The sequence below is a fragment of the Macrotis lagotis genome, chromosome X (genome assembly GCF_037893015.1).
Source record: "Macrotis lagotis isolate mMagLag1 chromosome X, bilby.v1.9.chrom.fasta, whole genome shotgun sequence".
Taxonomy (NCBI): Eukaryota; Metazoa; Chordata; class Mammalia; order Peramelemorphia; family Peramelidae; genus Macrotis; species Macrotis lagotis.
In genome coordinates this window covers 161,840,216-161,857,924 of record NC_133666.1, presented here as the reverse complement: position 1 = coordinate 161,857,924, position 17,709 = coordinate 161,840,216, and the positions used below count along the sequence as shown (strand labels likewise).

The window sequence follows — 17,709 nt, the reverse complement described above, 5'->3', positions numbered from 1 at the left end:
AAGATTTTATTTAAGATTTTTGTGTCTATATTCATCAGGGAGATAGATCTATAATTTTCTTTCTCTGTTTTAACTCTTCCTGGTTTAGGTAACAGCACCATATTAGTTTCATAGAAAGAGTTAGGCAGCGTTCCATCTTTCCCTCTTGTTCCAAAGAGTTTATATAGAATTGAAACCATTTGTTCCTTAAATGTTTGGTAGAATTCATTTGTGAATCCATCAGGCCCTGGAGATTTTTTCTTGGGGAGTTCAATGATGGCTTGTTGGATATCTTTTTTCTGAGATAGGGTTGCTTAGGTATTTAATCTCCTCTTCATTTAACCTGGGCAACTGATATTTTTGTAAATATTCATCCATTTCACTTAGATTATCAAATTTATTGGCATAGAGTTGGGCAAAATAATTTCAAATTATTATTTCAATTTCCTCCTCATTGGTGGTGAGTTCACCTATTTCATTTATGATATTAGCAATTCGATTTTCTTCTTTCTTTTTTTTAAATCAAATTTACCAGGGGTTTATCAATTTTATTGGTTTTTTCATAATACCAACTTTTGGCTTTATTTATTCAATATTTTTTTGCTTTCAATTTTATTAATTTCTCCTTTAATTTTTAGAATTTCTAATTTGGTATTTAATTGGGGATTTTTCATTTGTTCTTTCTCTAATTTTTTTAGTTGTATTTTTAGTTCATTGATTTACTCTTTCTCCAATTTATTCATGCAAACATTTAAAGCTATAATATATCTCGTGAGAGCCACTTTGAGTGAATCCTATAGGTTTTGATATGTTGTTTCATTAATATCATTATCTAAGATAAAATGGTTAATTCTTTCTGTAATTTGTTTTTTCGTCCACTTATTCTTTAAAATGAGGTTATTCAGTTTCCAATTTGTTCTGGGTCTATATCTCCTTGACCTCAATATTGCATATGACTGTTATTGCATTGTGATCTGAGAAAGATGTATTCACTATTTCTGTCTTTCTGCAGTTGATCATTAGGTTTTTAATGTCCAAATACATGGTCAATTTTTGTCTAAGGCGCAGGCGCCGTGGGAGCGGGGCAGCATGGCGTCCCAGGCCAAGAAGCATGCTCTGGGCGGCCTAGGGAGCCCGAGCCGAGGAGCAGCGCCGAGAGACAGGCGAGGACACCGACGGGAGCGGCGAGGAGAGCCGCGAGGAGGAAGGCGAGGAAGACGAGCTCGTCAACCAAGAAGTGACGGTGGAATTCGAGGCGGGATTAAGAAGCTGCTGCAGCAGCTCTTCCTCAAGGCCCCGGTGAACACGGCCCAGCTGGGCCACCTCCTCGCGCAGCAGAGCCGCCTGGGCAGCGTCATCAAGCAAACAGATGTTCCAGAGGAAAGTGATGAGGAGGATGGTGAAGAAGAGGAGATTTTTGGTTTCATAAGCCTCTTGAATTTACCTGAAAGAAAGGGTACCGAATGTGTCGAACAAATTAAAGAGTTGATTCTAAGTCAGTGTGAGAAGAACTGTGAGCAGAGTATGGTTGAACAGCTGGATAAGCTTTTAAATGATCCCACTAAGCCTATGGGCTTCCTGCTAAGCGAGAGATTCATTAAATGTCCCACCCCAGATTGCTCTACCCATGCACCAGCAGCTTCAAAAGGAACTCATGGAGGCTCATCAGGCCAATCAGCCTTGTGGGAGGTGGCACTACTACCTCATGATCAGCAAGACATTCCAAGAGGTTGCGAAGAATTCCAGACATCGAGGGAAAGTGCCCCAGAAAGAAGAGGTGATGTTTGCCAATGCAGACGAGAAATTTTTCTATGAGAAAGCACTTCTGAAATTCAGCTTCTCGGTGCAAGAAGAGTGACCTGGCCCTGGGAAGCCGGTGGTCATTTGATGACTTACCTATGAAACCCTTGCGCACATTGATGCTAATTCCAGCAAGATGAGTGCGGTCATGGAGATGCTGAAGGAGCACCTCTCCATCTAATCCAGGCAGTGGCTCATTTGGAGAAGGCTTGGGGAGAGACTTATCAGAGAGGGATGGTTCAAGTCACCGTGGCCTTAGCAGGATTGTTTTTTCCATTTGGTCCAATGTCCCTTGGACTCGTGAATCATTCATTAAAAGCTCGTTACTTCAAAAGAAAATGGAACACACATGTGGGTTAGGAATTTAAAAACCTAGCAACTCTATTATGGTTGCTTTCATGATGTACAAAATCTTTTATTTGTACAAAATTATCCGGGCTGGCAATTTGTCCTGTTAACTCTCTGTACATCTTCTGTGCACGAAGCATTACACTGATTTTATTGGTTGGGGAATGGGCTCCGTACCCCAAAACCCATGTCTTTCTGATGATGTCATTCATGAGGACATTACACTGTTTATTGCACGTAGATATATTTCAGTGTGGACTGAATAATAGAATGAAGACTTGAAAGTCACTGAATCACACATCTTGGTTCAGCAGGAGCTTCACATAGTTTATCTTTGCTTGTCTTCTGTTCCTTTTTCGTTGTTGAAATGGGTGAGAAGTGATTAATTACTTGCTCCAGTATATCCTTACTTTCACTAGGAGGCAGATTACTAAAGTAATATGGGGGTGCCAACTGCATAAATCTGGTGGAGCAAAGAACAAGATAAAGCTATTTAAAATGATAGAAAATATCATTTAAAACCAATGATACTAAAATTGTTATATAAAAAATTTAATAAAAATCCCATTCATCAACCCAGATAAAGAAAGCTCTACCTTAGTGGGATAGTGACTTTGAAAATAACTATTTGAATGCAAAGTCTTCACAAATGGTATTGGGTACATAACCTTGAAAATAGGTTTTTTTGTATACAGTTGCAACATGGAAACAAAATCCATTGTCCTGCAAGGGGAGCCATGTTCAATCAATAAAATGTTTCTATTTTCTTAAAAAAAATTTTTTTTGTGTAAGTTCCATGTACTGCAGAGTAAAAGGTATATTCCTTTCTATCCCTGTTCAGTTTCCTCCATGTCTACCATATCTAGTTTTTCCTAACAATTTATTTACCTCCTTAACTTCTTTCTTGTTTATTTTATGATTCGATTTATCTAGATCTGAGCATGGGAGGTTGAGGTCTCCCACTAGTAGAGTTTTGCTGTCTGTGTCTTCCTGTAGTTCTTTCAGCTTCTCCTCTAAGAATTTGGATGCTGTCCCATTAGGTGCATATATATTCAGTATTGCAATAGCTTTATTGTCTGTGGTACCTTTTAGGGGGATAAAGTTTCCTTCCTTATCTCTTTTAATGCTATCTATTTTTGCTCCTGCTCTGTCTGAGATAAGGATCTTTACCCTTGCTTTTTTTACTTCAGCTGAAGCAAAATATATTTTGCTCCAAACTTTTACCTTTACTCTATATGTATCTCTCTGCTTCAAATGAGTTTCTTGTAAGCAGCATATTGTAGGATTCTGTTTTCAATCCACTCTGCTATTTGCTTATGTTTTAAGGGAGAGTTCATCCCATTCACATTCAAGATTATGATTACTAATTCTTTATTGCCCTCCATGCTTTCTTCCCTCTGTTTGTATTTTCCCCCATCCCCCCTTATCCATATTCCCCACTATTTTATTTCTGAAAACCACCCCCTTCAGTGTGTTTGCCCTACTATATCACCCCTCCCCTTTCTTTCCCCTTTCCCTTTTTTCCTTTTCCCTTCCCTTCCTTTTATTTCCCCCCTTTTCCCCCACTCTCCTTCCCTTTTTCTGTCCCCCCTCCCCTTTTCCCCTTTTAATCTTTGAAAGGTTAGATATTTTTGTTAAGTTAACTAAGTATATGTAAATTGACTTTAAGCCAAGTCTGATGAAAAGAAGATTCAGGTGTTTCTCATTTCCTCCCTTATTCCCCTCTATTACCATAGGTATTTTGTACCTCTTAGTGTAATGAGATTTACCCCATTCAATCCCCTCCCTCCTCCCATCTCCTTCCTGTCCCCCTTTTTAAGGAGGTAGTGTTTTTTAGATCATCCTATCTGAGTCATAGAAAATTCTAAGTGTCTGTCACTTCTAGCTAAGTACATTCTGTCTAATAGAGTTAAAATTCTTGAAAGTTATTAGAGTCTTTCTCCCAAGTGGGGTTAAAGCCAGTTACATCCCATTGGATAGCAGTCTCATGGATAGGTCATGAATGTCCATCACTTCTGGCTAGGTATATTCTCTCTGTTAGAGTTACAATTCTCAAGATTTATGAGAATCTTTCTCCCCATGCTGGGATATAGCTAGTTTCAACTTATTGGATGGCAGGGTTTTTTTTTCTTTTACAGCACCCCCCCCGCTTTTTTTTTACCTTTTCATGTTTCCTGATCCTCCTGTTGATATCAAAATTTTCTATTTAGCTCTGATCTTTTCAACATGAATTTTTGAAATTCTTCCATTTCGTTAAATGCCCATATTTTTCCCTGGAAGAGAAGGCTCAGCTTTGCCAGATAGTGGATTCTTGGCTGCATTCAAAGCTCCCTTATTCTTTGAAATATCTCATTCCAGGCCCTTCACTCCCTTAATGTTGATGCAGCCAGATCCTGTGTAATCCTTACTGTGGCTCCTTGATATTTAAATTGTTTCTTCCTGGCTGCTTGCAGGATTTTCTCTTTTATCTGATAGTTCTGGAATTTGGCCACAACATTTTAGGATCTTTTTCTGGAGGGGATCAATGTATTCTTTCAATAACTACTTTGTCCTCTGGTTCCATGACATCAGGGCAAATTTCTATCACTAGATCCTGTAATATTAATTCCAGGCTTTTTTTTCTATTCAATGTTTTCAGGAAATCCAATAATTCTCAGGTTGCCCCTCCTCGACCTATTGTCAAGGTCAGTGGTTTTGCTGATGAGGTATTTTACATTTTCTTCTATTTTTTCTATTTTTGATTTTGTTTGACAGGCTCTTGCTGTTTCATGACATCATTAGTTTCTGCAGACTCCATTCTTTTTTTTAGGGAGGATTTTGCTTCATTAACCTTTTACCACTCCTTTTCCAGTAGGTCAATTCTACTTTTGAAAGATCTTTCCATTTGACCAATTAAGGTTTTGAGAGAGTTATTTTCTTTTTGCATTTGCCCTATTAATGATCTTAGAGATTCAGTATCATTTTGTATTTGACCAATTGTATTTTCTAATTATTTGTTTTCTTGTTGCAATGTATTAATTGTCTCTCCCAAATTTTCCAGTTGATTTTTAAATTCTTAACTTATTTCTTCAAGGAAGTATTTCTGGGCTGGAGACCAGATCATATTCTCCTCAGAGGTTCTAGGACTCTCTGAGTTAGGGTCTTTTCCTTCCTAGAATTTTTCTGTTGATCTACCTTTCCACTGACCTTTCTTCATTTTGCTAAAACCTTGAGTTGGGGAGGGGTTGGTTCACAGGGGTTTGGTGTTGGGATCTCTAAGAGGCTTTACTCACTGAGTGAAATTTCTCTGGCTGGCCAGTAGGAGGTACTGGTTGCTTTCTCTGGAGTGTCTTTGACCTTGATTGAGGCCTACTCCCTTAACCTGAAGGGAGTAATTGAAGCTATTGAATCCTTTTGCCTTCAATCAATGGTGGTCTTTACCCTGGGGTGAGGTCATTCCTCTCCCTATTGTCAGCTGGGCTGGTTCTTCTGCTCACACACCTGTGACTGAGGCAGAAGTAGTCTGTGATTGTGTTTGTTCTGGGAAGAGACCTCAGCTGCAATGGAGACGAGTTCCTCAGACTAGAGGAGCCCAGGGATGGTGTCCTCAGCTCTCCTGCAGAGGAACTCTCCCCCCAACCCTGTTGGCAAACTCCAGAGGGTCAGAGCAAATACCAGTGCTTCTGCTCCCTAGTAGACCCAAGCCCCCATGGTCTAGCCCCACTGCTGATCAAGCAGGTCCATGTCTCTGGCCCTCAGGCTCCCTGGCTCCAATTCAGCCACTAATCCAGCTGATCTGGGGCTGATCTGCCCTCTGTGCTTGGACTCACCAGACCCGACTCACCCATGGCTGAGGAAGACAAATCCTGAGGTAAGATGTTCTTTCTCCTGGTCTTTCTTTCTGGGTTTTGTAGGTCAGATTTCTGTTAAAAGGTTTGTTTCATATCATAGATGGGGAAAGATCAGGAGACTTTTGAACTGTGCCTGTCTTCTCTCAGCCATCTTAGCCAGAAGTCCCTTAATAAACATTTTTTTTAGGTTTTTGCAAGGCAAACGGGATTAAATGGCTTGCCCAAAGCCACACAGCTAGGTAATTGTTAAGTGTCTGAGACCAGATTTGAACCCAGGTACCCTTGACTTCAGGTCCAGTGCTTTATCCACTATGCCACCTAGACGCCCCATAAACATTCTTCATAAATTGCTATGATCAAAAAATTCACTTAGTGATCAACGAGGTAATTCACCTAGATCCAGGTCCTGAGCTCATGGATCAGTGTTCTGAATCCTCGTTGCAAGACATGGAGAGATGATAGGACTCTCTCATTCAACCACAACTTTAGCAATAAATACTCTTAAAATGAATAGCTGTATTATAACATAATCTTTATTCCACTAACAAGTAAAAGCAAAACCCAGTGCATAGCTCATGGGGTACAACTGAAATGCTAACAAGCCAGAACTAAGATAAAAAACAAATGTAGTGTGTGTGAACAATGATAAAAATAGTTCAACGGGTGATTCTAGATGAGGGTCACATTCATCTGAATATGAAGAATTTCTTTTTACTAAAAACCTCCCTATAATAAAAACACCTAAATCTGGGTGAAGAATTAATAATGAGTATTCAACAACAATACAGAATGTAAAGAAAAGCTACCATACTTCCCCATGTATAAAACACACCCTTTTCGAAAAATTTAGGGTCTAAAAACTGGGAGCAGCTTATACAGTGGTTGCAGATTTTTTTACTTGAATTTCTCTTTTTTTCACCCTTGCTGACTTTGTACTCATTGTTTTGCATTTGTTAGTGGTATATTAGGTTACATTTTGCCACATTCTACCCAGAATTGGCTCAGAAAAGATTTTAGTTCAGTGCTGAACTCAAATTCAAAGTGATACAATTTGCAAGAGATTCCATTCCAAGAATGGAAATCACATTGCTGAATTGAAGTTTGGTTCTCCTCCAGCTGAGAAAACAACCCAAGACTGGCTACAAGAAGAAGAGACCCTATTGAAAATGCACTGACAAAAGAAGGCCATAAAAGTTAAATCAGCCAGCCAAATGGCCTGAGTTAGAGGGGGAATTGAAGAGATGGATTGAAGAGCAAAGGGCAAGTGGAATTCCTGTGTCCATAAAAAGAAAAGAAAAGAGAACTCAAAATGGACAAAGATGGTTTAGCATGAGGCAGGAAGAATTACTGATGAAAAAGAAGTTACTGATGTCAAAGGAGTACATAACTGCTGTTTCGGGCTCCAAAATCAAGGTTTCTCTTATACATTGGGAAATACAATATATATTACTTATATAAGGGAGAGGGGAGAACCTTCCTATTTTAATATCAGGAAAAATAAAGTAAAATATAAAGGAAAGGTTATTTGAATAACATAAGACTGTTCTGCACTATCCAGAAACCACAGAGAATGGAATAATGTGTTATAAAGAGCTAAGGAGCTCAAGATAGAACCTAAGGTGACATACTATGAAAATTGAAGCTTAATCATCAATAGAAAAATTGTGTTTAAAAAAAAGGATATGTTTTTGAAGCATTCCTAACAAGGCCAAAAAAAAAAAAAAAGAGCAGATCAACTGATACATAAATACCTCAAACAATAGAAATACAAAAAAAGGCAGAGAACCAAGAAATGTATGAGGAATGAAATTCATCCCCCCCCCCCAAATTGGGGGAAATGGAAGATAGAAACAGACAAAACACCTGAGGGATTTAAAACAATGACGATTAAGAGATTTCTTTCCTAAGGATTAAAATGAAACTTAAATAGGGGAGATGGTGGAGGAATAGATCTAAAACACCAAAAACTAAATCTCATACCTTCTCCATAAACATGATCAAAGCAATTTTGGGGAAAAAACTGCAGAATTAAAGAAGCATAAAAGGAAAGTGAAAGGTAGAAGATAGGTATGAAGTATCATATTAATGGCAATTATAAACAGTCTTAAGAAAATTACTCCTATATCTCTCCACAAGAAGAGAAGCTACAGGAGAATGAAAGAGTTGACAAAGAGAGGGAAGAAAACAGAGCAAAGAATGGGGAATACTTCTCCCATGACCAGATAGAGAGAGATTCTGAAATGGGAAATGTAGACCTTACAATATGTATAATCAACAGGGATTTGTTGCTAAGACAGATGCAACTACTTAGTGTCTAGATGAACAATAACCTACCTTAAAAGAAGAGGAATCATAAATCCTGAGGGAACTATTTTTATTTTGAGGTGATATTCCTATCCTCACTATATCCCCTAGCAATTCTAAGACTGAGACATAACAGTAAAACATGTTAGTTATGGAGTGGGGTGAGGGGCAAGGATTGAGGAAGTAAGGAATGGTAAGATTTACATTGCAGTAACAGAAATTGTTTAGAAAAGAGAACTCAAAATGGACATTTTATAACAATTCTGCATGAAATAGAGAAACTAAGGAAGATAAGAATAAGTCAACAAATAACTACCTGGAATAGTTATAAAAAAGAAGATGATTAATAAAGAGAACAAGAGGAATTTTTTTCATAAGTCATAAGAAAATTTTTAAACTAACATAAGATTTGATGTGGAGAAAAGGAAGGACTTTGCTTGACTAAAACTGAGAAAAAGAGGGGAAGAATTTAGAAAACTAGATAAGAGGAAGAAAGAAAAACAAACGGATAAATAAAATAAAACTCAAACAAAAGAGGAGTAGTATAGAAAGAGAAGGAAAAAGACCATGTAGGAATAGGGTTGACCTAAAGTAGAGTAAGCATTTACAAAGAAGAATAAAATAATCATAATTCAGAAAATTATATATTAGAATCAAATGAAGAAAAATATAAATCTAATTAATAGCTTTAAATGTGAATGTATCAAACAATCCAATAAAATGAAAAGAAGTAAGAACAGTTGAAATCTTTTACATAATTAAAATAAGGATTTGGAACAAAATGTATTATGTATCAAGTGAATTCAAAAAAGCAAGAATAAGTATCATGCTTTAAGACAAAACAACTTAAAGAGATAAACAGATTTCTATAGCTTATATGTCAATGGGGTAGCTTCCTAACCCACAAGGTCATTTCCAAATCATTGAAGGTTGTAGAAGGTTCACAAAATCTGACCCTACCAAGGCAACCACAGACAGGAATCAAAATTCAATAAATCTATGAGTAATATAAGAGGCTAATTTTAAGCTGAGATTTTTGTATGGACCAGGAATGATGTTCTAAGTTCTAAATATCCAAATGTCCCTTGACAGAAAAAAAAAGGTTCCCCACCCCAGTTATAAAGTAACATTAAAATTTTAGTGGACCAAAACTATAACACTATGTTTGAAACGAATTACAGTGTGTCCTGCTGTGACTTATCAGACCAATAGGAGTTTGGAATGTTCTACCACAGGCTGAGCACAAATAGTCCATGCAAAGACCTGGGATGCTCACACTAAATTAATGTATGTTATGTTTCCTTTGACCTGCTTTAATTCTGCCTTCCTCATAGAGTGCAGCACCCTCACTGATGAGGGTATGCCATACTCACCTGTCCTGTGCCAGTGTCTCCCATGCTGTACAGTCAATTCTAAAGTTCTTCAATGAGACCTTCAGGATGTCTCAGTATCACTTCTTCTGACCCCCTTGTGAGCACTTGCTCCGTGTGAGTTCTTCATAAAATAATCTTTTGGGCCAGTGTCTGTCTGGCATTCTAATAATGTGTCCGACCATCATAGTTGCACTCTGTAGTAATATTGGAATACTAGGCAGTTTAGCTCAAGAAAGGACCTCAATGTCTGGTATCTTCTCCTGCCAGGTGATCTTCAGAATCTTCCTAAGACAATTTAAATGCAAGTGATTCAGTTTCCTGACATGACGCTTGTAGACTGTCCAGGTTTCACAGGCATATAGCAATGAGATCAGCACAACAGCTCTGTAGACCTTCAGTTTTATAGTCAGTCTAATAGCTCTTCTCTCTCATGCTTTCTTCTGGAGCCTCCCAAATACCAAGCTAGTCCTGGCAATGCATGTGTCAACCTCATTGTCAATTTGTATATTCCTGGAAAGGACACTGCTAAGGTAAGTGAATTTGTCCACACTTCTCCATTTGCTGTAACATATGGTTCCACATATGGATGGTGTGCTGCTGGCTGATAGAGCACCTGTGCTTATTTGGTGTTCATTGTTAGACCTAAATTAGCAGAACAGCAGAGAACTGATCTACACTTTGTTGCATCTCAGCTTCAGAGGCTGCATTGAGTGCACAATCATCTACAAACAGAAGATCATGACCAGCACTCTCTCTACTCTGTTCTTGGTTTGTAGCCTTTTCAAGTTGAAGAATTTGCCACCAGTGTAGTGTTCATCCTCAGTGAAGGCATTGATAACATGACTGAAAACATGTTGAAAAATATGGGAGCAAAGATACAGCCTTGTTTCACTCCATTGGTGACTGGGAAATCTCCAGATCATCATCCACTCTCCAGGACCCAGGCATGCAGGCTTCCTGGAACTGATGTACAATACTGCCGAATTTCTCGGGCAGCCAAAATTTGACATAATTTTCCATAAACCCTCATAACTGATAGCATTAAAGGCCTAGATCTATAAATATTGTATACAGACTTCTCTTCCTGGCATTTTTCCTGGAGTTGTTGGGCAGCAAACACCATAGCTACTCTCAACCTTTTCTGAAGCCACACTGGCTCTCAGGGAGGTGATCATCTTCGAAGTGAAGGATCAGTCTATTAAGAAGGACTCTGACAAGAATCTTATTAGCAATAACTAAAAAGGAAATATACTTATGATTGTTACAGGACAATCTATTCCCTTTACTGATAAGGTTGATGGAGGCATCCTTGAATTCTTGGGGAATAACCTCTTTATGACTATAATCTGGGAAAATTTCTAGAATGATCTATTCTTCATGTTGAGGAAGTAGCTATTTGAAAATAGATTGTCACATATATTGCGATAGAGGACAATAACACAGGAATCTCAATTTTAAGAAAGAACCTTAGGAAATCAAATGCCTTGTACTGGCTATTCTATGAATTTACATAGAGATGCTCACATTTGGAGCATCTAAAAGGTGTGGTAGATAATGTAATGTGCTGATCCTGGATTCAGGAAGATCTGAGTTCAAATCCTGCCTTGGGCATTTTTTTTTAGTTGTATATCCTGAAGTAAAATTCCTTAATTTTCTCAGCCTCTGCTTCCTTATCTATAAAATGAAGATAATAATCGTACCTATCTTCCAGGGTCATTGTGATAATATGGAAAGAGTTATGTACATATGCAAATCAAGAGAGACAGAAAGAGACAGAGAGAGAGAGAGAGAGAGAGAGAGAGACTAAGAGAAAAACAGACAGAGAGAGGGGTGCAGAGACAAAGACAAAAAGCATATATAAACTGTAAAACTCTATATAAATTTTGTTTATTATTATCAACTTTCTGGCCTCAGGTTATAAGCACAAGGAAGTGACTCCTCTACAAACAAGTCCTTCGGGGGCAGCTAGGTGGCTCAGTGAATAGAGCACCAGCCCTGGAGTCAGGAGGACCTGAGTTCAAATTCAGCCTCAGACATTTAATAATTACCTAGCTGTGTGGCCTTGGGCAAGTCACTTAACCCCATCGCCTTGCCAAAACCTAAAAAACAAAAAAAGAAAAAGAAAAAAAGGTAAGTCCTTCTTGAAGACCAAAGAATCATCAGTTTCTGGTTTGTGGTAGGTCTATGTAAATTATCTTCCAATCCAGACCCTAGCCCCTAGATCATTCTATCTCCTTTCAAGAAGTCTTTTAGTTCCTGACTGATAGTCTTTCTTTGCACATCAATTCCTGTCTTTTCTACTGGGTTATAAGAACATATATTGATATTTCCTTAAACACTTTGGCTTTCCAGTTCCTCAGTGACCTCAATCATAATGATTTAGGGTTAAAACTTGACTTTCTAACAATAATGATACTAACAACATCTAACATTTATATAGCACTTTTATAATGTAAGGTACTGTGCTAAGTATTTTCCAATCATTATCTGATTTGATACTCACAATGACCCCGAGCAGTAGTTATTATTTTTATCTTAGTTTAATAGTTTAGGAAATTGAGACAGAGTCAAGTGACTTGCCCAAAATCACACAGCTAGTATGTATCAGAAGTCACATTTGAACTCCCAACTTCCACTCCCTATCCATTGTGCCACCTAGCTGCCATAACACCTCATACATCCATCCCCTTTTTTCTACTCACAGAGAATCATATCAATCATATACAAATTACCAGCTTGGAAACAAGAGATTTTGATTATTTTTGCTTTCAGTAAGTATTGTTTCTCTGAGGTCATCTCAGAATTGTTTATTTATTTCCAAGTGCTTATCTCTGAAGGGCTGTTTTTCTTGCTTCTTTCAGTAAAATAACATCTCTAGATAAGGAAAAAACAAACCTTACACCTTCACTTCTCTGATATCTATGTCCTCTACACTCACACAGACACCAGCCTAGCTCAGTATCTTATTTTATCTGAAATATTGCAATGATTTCTCATAATCTCTTTGCTTGAAGTCACTCAATGCCTGTAGTTTACCTTCCATGTAGCTGTCAAAGTGATTTTCTTAAGGATAGGTATTGTAGGGTCATTAATTAAGTCATAGTTTAGAATTCCTAGAATGATATTCAGAGTGGATCTGAATGTTAGGGAGGGGGCTCATTAACTGGGACTCCATCAAAAATCTACTGGTTCCCTATTAGCTCTAGGAAAACATAATAAACTCCTTTAATTGTCATTTAAAGGGGGGTGGCTAGGTGGCACAGTAGATAAAGCACCTGCCCTGGAGTCAGGAGTACTTGGGTTCAAATCCAGTCTCAAACATTTAATAATTACCTAGCTGTGTGGCCTTGGGCAAGCCACTTAACCCCATTTGCCTTGCAAAAACCTAAAAAAAATTGTCATTTAAAGAACTTCAGGACTTGGACTCAATCTAATATCCAGATTTATCCTACATTCCTCCCTCCCTAATGTTCCTTAGTCAAGTCAATATGAGAGTAGGGCAAAATTTCAGTTTCATGACAAAAAATAAAAATATAAAACAAAACTACATATTCCCTTGAACATTAACTAATTTAATTTCTTCACAGATAGTTTAAACATACTAAATTTTATCATTTAAAATGTTTCCTTATTCAATAACTCTTGCCAAATATTGCAAACATTCTTTTTGTCATTTATTAGAATGACTTCCTCTAAATATTTTTTATTAACATTTGCTTGAAATTACCAACAGTTTCCCATATTCTTCAAATTTCTTTGTCTTCTCATTTAGTCAGTTATTTTTAAATGATTCTTATTTCTTTACTTTAACTCTCTATTTAACAAAGATCATCATGCTGCTTCTATATACTTGCTAATCATTCCCTTCTCTTTAGCTCCTATTGTTTTATCCTCTCCTTTCATGGTGACATCATCTGTTCTTTCTTTCTTTTTTTTTTAGGTTTTTGCAAGGCAAATGGGGTTAAGTGGCTTGCCCAAGGCCATACAGCTAGATAATTATTAAGTGTCTGAGTCCGGATTTGAACCCAGGTACTCCTGACTCTAGGGCCAGTGCTTTATCTACTGTGCCACCTAGCTGCCCCAGTTCTTTCTTTCTACATATGTTGCTTCTCTGTCTTATCCCTCTCTGCCTCTGTTTCTCTCTCTGTGTTTATCACTCTGTCTCTTTCTCTCTCTTCTCCCATTCTAACAATAGATGGTAATAGGATTAAGAGATTTACTTGTCTTCCTTCTTTTCATTATACAGTATTGTTTGCCTCTGAAACTGGAAAATAGCTGGCTTTTTTCTTACTTTTCTCTCTTATTATTAAACCCATGACTACTAGTCTCATTCCTCTGCACTTCTTATAATTCTACTTTCAGCATGTATGCCCTATATCTTTTTCACTCCCCCTTTACTTACCTACTCATATGAAAAATTTTAATTTCCCATCAGTGACTAAAAGTTATCATTACATCATCCCTGCTATTTTTAAAATTTTAATTAATTGCCAAGCTTCTGATCAAAATGTCAGTGAGAGAAATCATAGAGGAGCTCATCTCAGCCACGTACAATCTTACAAAAAACTACAAAGGGTTCTAGACAAAACAATAATCAAGTAATCAAAAGAGTAAATATAGTAAACTCCATCTAGTCAGGCTATAAATAAGACTTCAAATTGAGAGATGGATCCTACTAGGGAAATCAGTGGAAATCTGGTAGGCAGATCAACATTCTGCCAGTAATCTATCTGGAGAAAAGTGCTTTGGTTTTTTTTAAAAAACTTGAAGGATTTTTCAGGAGATCTAAAACCATCAGTGTAACCTGAGAAGAGTTATTCTGAGGAATAAGGAATCTAAAAATCAATAACTCTGAAGAGTGATATTTTAAGGAACATGAAAGTTTCTGGTTATCATTGAAGAGAAATCTGAGAGAAGTGATGTTAGAAATTGGAGAAAGGGCAAAACTAATCACACTATTCAAAAAGGATAGAAATTAACCTTGGCACAAAAATTCCAAACCAGTATCACTTTATGAAAAATTCAGGAATAATTTAAGCAAAAAGTAAACAAAATTATTGTATTTTACAAGTGACATGAAGGCTTATAGAAAACCCTAGTGATTCAACTAACAATTGAAATAATAACTTCAGATAACAGAACATTTAATAAGCCCACAAAATTCTTTGATCTTTCTATATGTTGCCAACAAAACCAAAACTCAGCAGAAAAAGATAGAAAAGAATATTATATTCAAAATAGCTTTATAATTTGTAATTTAAATGAGATTCGATCACCCAAAACAGATAGAAATTTCATGTATACAGCTACAAAACAATCATAAAAAAATAAAGACAAACATTTGAAAATTTATTAATGACTCATGTTTGGGTTGTACTAAAATAATAAAAATAATAACACTGTCAAAGTTAATTTTTTGATTCAGTGACAAAGGATTACATTATAGAACCAGGAAAAAAGTTTAAAAATCTAACTGAGGAACATTTGAAAATATGAAATTATTTCATTACATATGAAAGTAAAGCAGGGAGGAAGGGAGTCTACTAATACAGGATCTCAAAAAAATACAAAAAGAATTAAAAACTATTTAGAAGAAATTTTAAAAATACATGCATCACCACTGCTCAAGTAGAAAGCTTAATCAGTAGAATAGATTAGCAAAAAATATATAGAAAAAACACATATAGAAGCATATTATTCAGTAAAAAACTCCAAAACTCTGATAGAATAAGGATTCACTATTTGAAAAAATTCCTAGGAAATGTGGAACGTTCTATAACAAAGATTAGGTTTGGAGGCACAACTTATATTATATGCCAAAATAGGCTCTAAATTGCTACTTGTCCTAGAACAAATCAGAGGTTCAGAAAAGTAGAAAACTTTATGGTTCTGGATAGTAGAGGAGTTTTTGACAAGAAGAGACAATCATAGGGTATGAAATGGACAATTTGAGCTACTTAAAGTTAAAAAGTCTTTTTTGTACAAATAAGGTTAATGCAGTTAAAATAATAAAGGAAACAATTAAGACTAAATAGTTGCAGGAAATTTCTTTGATAAAAATCTGATATCTAAGATATATTGGAAATTAATAAGAGAAATGAAAATTAAAACAGCCAAAAAAATTGAAACATTTCACTGCATACCTTGTCAGATGTGTTTGTTTGGGGGAGGGGGAGACTAAAATAAAAGGAAAATAACAAACATTGGAGGGGCCATTGGAGTACAGGCACACTAATGTACTATTGGAGGAGTTGTGAATTATTTCCTCCATTATATAAAGTAATTTAGAGCTTTCAAAAGACACTAAATTTTATATATACTCATTGATCTGGCGATACCTGTATTTGCAATATGCCCCCAAAGAGATCAAAGAAAAAAGAAAACTTTCCATATTTGCAAAGATATTTATATTGAACTTTTGTATCTGTAAAAAATTAGAAATAAAGTATCCATCATTTAGGATATAGCTGAACATAATATGGTAAATGAATATAATGAAAAGGTACTGTACCATCAGAAATGAAGAATGGGACAAATTCTAAGAAACATAAGAAGGCTCAAATGAACTGATGGAGAGAGAATTAGAGTAGAACTAGGAGAATTCACCTTGGATCAGCCTTGACTCCAGGCCTCAGGTCACTGGCTTTTTACCTTTAGCACAGGATTTCCTCTATTCTACTTAGATTGTTCAGAAATTAGATACCTCTCAACTGGCCAACTCCATCTTTTGGCCCATCACCTACAAGTTATATCTTCTCCTAATCATGTCCATTGCCTTGGAGGACTTAACATTACTACCTGTTGTAATTTTGGACAAACATAGATTCATAGACACACACATGTGTATGCAAATATATGTATGTAAACATACATGTACTCATTAATATTTCTATATATAGACATGCATATAGAGAGATTCATGTGTATATATACATAACCATGTATGTGTTTATATATTAAATATATAATTGTTTTACTTTGCAATATGTATGTTTCCTTATTCTAAGAATGGGTTCAAAAACTTCATTAGATTACCAAAGATGTTTATGAAATGCAAAAAATGTTAAGAACCCCCACTATAGATTTTCTTTAGATAGAAATTTCTGAAAGATTGTAATTCTAAAAAACAAGCAAGGAGTAAGTGATATTGACATCTCAGCTACAAACAGATCATTCTAGGTACTCAAAGGAGACATACAGAGGTTTCCCCAAGGATTCATTGTACCAAAAGAATATAGAATATATATGGTTGTCCCAAGAACTCTATAGCAAAGGCTACTTTTGTAAGGCAAAAGTGATTTTCTTGAACTATTTATTTACCATATCACAAGGGTTATATCCAGTCTTAGATTGCCAAACACATCTCAAACTATAAAAAGTTTTTGTTCTATTGAAGTTTCCAGAACATATTTTAAATAGTTATTTAAAGCCTAATTTTAGCCAGATGGCATTGAATTGATAAGAAACATCTCACAGGCAGATTTCTCAGGATCTTTTCCTCTTTTAGCACACAAAGTCCAATAGCCAAGAACTATTTCTTGCCCTGGGGCACTAGGCCCTTACCCATGAAAGGTCAGATTAAGAAAAACTGATGGTGGGGGGAAACTAGGTGGTGCAGTGGATAGAGCACTGGCCCTGGAGTCAGGAGGACCTAAGTTCAAATGTGGTTCAGACACTTAATAATTACCTGGCTGTTGTGACCTTGAGCAAGTTACTTAACCCCAATGCCTTGCAAAAAAACAAAAAAGAGCTGATGGTCAACTATAAAGAGAAGGTAGGAAATAAAGATATTAGGACCTCACAAGCCAAGAAGAAAGGACATATTAGGAACTGTAGTCAGTACGAGGACTCAAAAAAGGCAATGGACAATGAGAAGAATGAAAAAAAAAAAAGAGGTTGTTGACCTATACAGTAAGCCTATAAGAGCACAGATGAAAATGACCAGCTCTCCATTTTCCATCAATAGGTTTTTCACTCCACAAAATATTGTACCTCCCTCAGGAAAAAAGTGATCAAATAAAAGATCATTATCATGGAGATGGACTGTTTTTGATTACTAGCTTCTTCTCTGGAGG

At 36.5% G+C, this 17,709-nt stretch overlaps 1 pseudogene; it reads left to right on the top strand.

Moving 5' to 3' along the window:
• The first annotated feature begins 1,068 nt into the window (after positions 1–1,068).
• On the top strand, positions 1,069–1,960 carry LOC141501846 (BRCA2 and CDKN1A-interacting protein pseudogene; annotated as a pseudogene).
• The last annotated feature ends 15,749 nt before the right edge of the window (positions 1,961–17,709 follow it).